This window comes from Podarcis vaucheri (genome assembly GCF_965113315.1).
Source record: "Podarcis vaucheri genome assembly, chromosome: 3".
NCBI classification, from domain to species: Eukaryota; Metazoa; Chordata; class Lepidosauria; order Squamata; family Lacertidae; genus Podarcis; species Podarcis vaucheri.
In genome coordinates, this window is record NC_138761.1 from 106829565 (window position 1) to 106833824 (window position 4260).

General features: G+C 43.4%; 1 long non-coding RNA gene across 1 annotated transcript; it reads right to left on the reverse strand.

The window, feature by feature from the left end:
- Positions 1-566: 566 nt before the first annotated feature.
- Positions 567-3987, reverse strand: LOC309528286. Its single transcript, XR_014217600.1, has 3 exons — positions 3801-3987; positions 2463-2608; positions 567-1153 (listed from the first exon to the last, which is right to left on the reverse strand). It is a non-coding gene; the product is annotated as an uncharacterized lncRNA (long non-coding RNA).
- Positions 3988-4260: the final 273 nt, after the last annotated feature.

A 4260-nucleotide genomic window follows, 5' to 3' on the forward strand; every position in this document is an offset into this window, starting at 1 on the left:
GCTTTCGAACTGCTAGGTTGGTAGGAGCTGGGACAGAGCAATGGGAACTCATCCCGTTGCGGGGATTTGAACTGCCGACCTTCTGATTGGAAAGTCCAAGAGGCATGGTGGTTTAGACCACAGTGCCACCCATGTCCCTCCAAGGATCATGTAGCCCTTGCAAGGCAGGAATATGCAAGTGTCTCATATGGGGATAAAACTTGCAACCTTGGCATCATCGGCCGCATGATCTTATCAACTGAGCTATCCTTCTTCTACTGTTTTGCAGTAGAATAAAATAAATAAATCTGACACATAGTGTACAGTGGAAGAACGATGCTTGGCCAATGATTGGGAAGCTACCAGTCTGGAGGCATCCCAAATCACTTGGCCTTCTCCTACCCTTACAGAATTTAGTTAGCAGTAGTTGGGCTCTGCTTTCCTCCTCAAAACAAGTCCTTCCTTTCCATCATTGTAGTGCTCTGGACTTTGGTAGCATCATAACAGCAGCGAGCAACTCCTGGAACTCTTTGGACTGTGATTTGGTGGATGCCATGAGTAAGGCAGAAGAAATGGAGGACTTTTTGTTTTGATTTTGTCTTGCGTGTTCACGTTGATTAAACAAAATTTAACCCTGTCTTTGTCTGGGCTTCGTATTTTAATGTTGGGTTTGACGAAGCTTTCATGACTGAAATTGTAGCTCTGACTTTTTCTGAAAACATAGCTGCTTTTCTAAAAATATAGCTGCTTCACAGGATGGGAATTGCTTTCACCTCGAGAGCTGCTCTGGCAGGTTTAGGAGAGAAGGTGTTAAATAAATGGTAGGAATGACCATGGAAGTCTTTTTGATTGAATTTTATTGAAGATTTCTGCTATAGATACGGGGAGGATCATTTCTGTAGTTCAGTGGTGGCGCATCTGCTTAGCCCTGGGGAAGTTCTTCACTTTCACTGTGACTTTGTCAAGAGCTTTGCTTCAGTGATACCTCTTTGCAAAGAAAGTGAAAGAGAGAGAAGAAAGGGTTCTCATTCTCTGCTTCATTCTTCATGGCTAGGGAAGCTTTCCTCAAAAGGTCATGAATTAGGGAGACTGCAGTCTGGCAACATCTGAAAGTCCATGAGCTCGTCATCCTTGCATTTCACAGATGAAATTGGGAGCATTCTAGGCTGTGTCACTTCAGATAGCAAAAGAGAGAGGGAGGTCATGGTGTGTGTTAATGCGACCCCTACTTTAAAAAAAACCTCCCAGCATGTAGTGATCTAGCATGTCAGGGATAAATGTATAGTATAATCATTTCCTTGATGGAGTAGTTTGTGAGTTTTATCTTGAGGAAGCATTCAGAAATGCAATGGCCCACCTGTACAGTGGTACTGTCCAGAATTTTGCTCCTTTATTTGGCATGGATAGCTGATTCTGGAATGGCCCACAAATTATTTGTAGGGGTGGATGATTGCTGACAAAACACTTTCAAGGCTGAGGAGGAGAGATATTCTGTCTGGTTTTAAAAAACAACAACACCCTAAATACCTTGTGTTTATAACAGAGAACACCTGTAGAAAAATAATTAATGGACGCAAAGAAGAAGGCTATTAAGAGAGCCACCATAAAAGTATCTGGAGCAAAATAGGTGAATGAATCACCTTTCCCCAGGCATCAGTGGAACTTTTCTCCCATTTAAAAAAGAGAAAACAAATAGAACATATATTCTACTCTTGCAGCACATGATAATAATACATTAATAAAGCAGCAGTTCTTAGCCCGGATTAGTTATGAACGTCATAGTCTGCAAAGTTTTGCTGCAGGCTGCTTTGGGTAATTTTTTTAAATGGAGAATTAATTGATATACTTTACTAATTATAAATGCCGAAAGCTGTAGCCCTTTCCCAACTTACCTGGTAGAAACCCACCCTGAGCTCAGTGGGACTTACTTCAGAGTTGACATCTATAAGATTTTTTTGTGTGTCAGTCATTGGTTCACAGGAGCATATTTTGCACAGGTAAGGTGGTAGATAATAGATCCTCTTTAGCCCTTTGAATAGGGCATTCATTCTAGAGATAATCAATGTGTGGAATATGGGGAGTGGGAATGCGCAGTGCTATTTTTCTAGAAATAGCTCACCATGCACTTCTCCCTTGTTCTCTTAGAATGGCAATGGTCCCCACCTGAGAGGTGCTGGAACTGAGCTCCGGCTGGAAAAAGAAAGCTCTGAGAATGGGTCATCCTCCACTCTCACCTCTGCACGCTGTTTATCTTCCAAATTAAGATAATCTGCACTGGTTTTTGTTGGGCACTCCTAAAGCAGAACGCAATGAAAGCTGGTTTTTGTTTGCAAATTTCAAGCAGAAATGACTCTATCTGACCAGGTATGAAATCTCTTGAGAAAACAAACATCTGAGGGTCCTTCTTTCCCCCCACCCCGCAAGCCCTTCCCACAAAAATCCGCTGAAAATAAGACTGACTATCTTGTCTCACCCATACTTACCTTTCAGTGTGTTTGTGCATAATTTCTCTTCCTCTTGTGTGTCTTTCCGACTGTCTCCCAAAGTCCAAAGTTCTATGCCCTGCAATTTCCCAGATGCCTGCCCAGACACAGGACATTTGACGCAGAAAGTATCATCAGAATGCATGCTGTAGAAGGCAAAAAGAGAGAAAGTTAAATCTTCACACACAGATACACACCCACACCCGAACAAGGCCTTGTGTGTTGTCTTTTGGCGGTGTCTATATGTAACATACAACTCTCTTGTAAGAACAGTTCCATACCCCACAACTGTCCTGGAAAAACCGGGACATCCTGTTTTATCCTGCAACAGCACAAGTGGCCGTTTTGGGTGCTATGTTCTCATGTGATTTCGGGTCGCAATCTCTCCCCTGCCTCCAAGTGCTCAATGTTGCATTTTTTAAAATTGCTGAAACCCACCCTGGAATCTTATGGCAAAGGGCAGGTAAGAAATCACATTTATAATAATAGAGTTGTACCTTGGTTCTTAAACAGAATGCCAAGGCGTGGCTTCCGATTGGCTGCAGGAGTATCCTGCAGCCAATCGGAAGCCGCAGAAGCCGTGCTGGACATTTGGCTTCTGAAAATCGTTCGAAAACCGAAACACTCACTTCTGGCTTTCAATTGTTCTGGACAGCATTTTATAAGTGGCATAATTCACTCAATTCAATTTCCCCCAAAGTTTGAATTCATATTTGGGTGATTCTTACTCAAAATATCTCACTAAGTGGGGAAAAAATATTTTTAGAAACAGTTAACCTGATGACACCTTGACATCATAGGTCTTACATTTGCATGGATGTTTAAACTATTCACTTTTTCTCTCTTTTTAACCCACAGCAAACCTCCCTGAGGAGGCTGTGTATTAGCAGGCGGTCAGGAAGTGGTTGCTAAACACTTTCGCCTCCAGTTGTTTTGCAGCTCACAGTCTCCCTTCCTTGCCAACCAGTTTTTTCACCCACAAGGGGAAAGATATGGGGGACGTATGAGAGTCTCTTGCCTTCCCCATCTGCCAGGTGGAAAAGCAGGTTGAGGAAGAGTGATCTTGAGATGGAAAAGGATTGGAGGGGAAAGAATCATGCATACAATCTTGCAGTGCCTGTCCTCTGCTCCAGATAACACCCTGTAGAGGAAAGAATCCCAGAGAGCTCCATGTAAGAGATGGGGAGCCTGTGGCCCTCCAGACTACGAATCCCATCCCTGCTCTTTGGCCATGCTGGCTGGGACTGATGGGAGTTGTAGACCAGCAATTTGTGGAGGGACACAGGTTCCCTTATATAATTTGTAGGTTGAGCTTGAGAAAAAGATAGTTCTTCTTACCTTGTCATTATTGCTACTACTTCTCCTCCCTGAAGATGCTTTGAGGCTTCTTCTCCCTCTTAGATCTGGGGCTATGGGGGAACATCTGGGCAGAGAGAAGATCAGAATACAAATGCTATGGAAAATGTTTCATAGCAATATTAGCAAAGTGGTTTTTAAAAGGCATCTGAAGGCAGCCCTGTTCAGGGAGGTTTTCAGTGTGTGGTGTTGTATTGTGTTTTTTCTATTTTTTGTTGGAAGCTGCCAAGAGTAGCTGGGGCACCCCACTCAGAAGGGCAGTTCTTCTTTTTCTTCTTCTTCTTCTTCTTCTTCCTCCTCCTCCTCCTCCTCCTCCTCCTCCTCCTGGGTGGGTTGGGCAACCTTGATGGTGGTCTCAGTTTGCAAGAAGTGCTAGTCCATCATTTTCTCTTCTGAGCCTATCCTGTAATATGGGGGGAGGGCAAGACTGTGTATCTTTGGA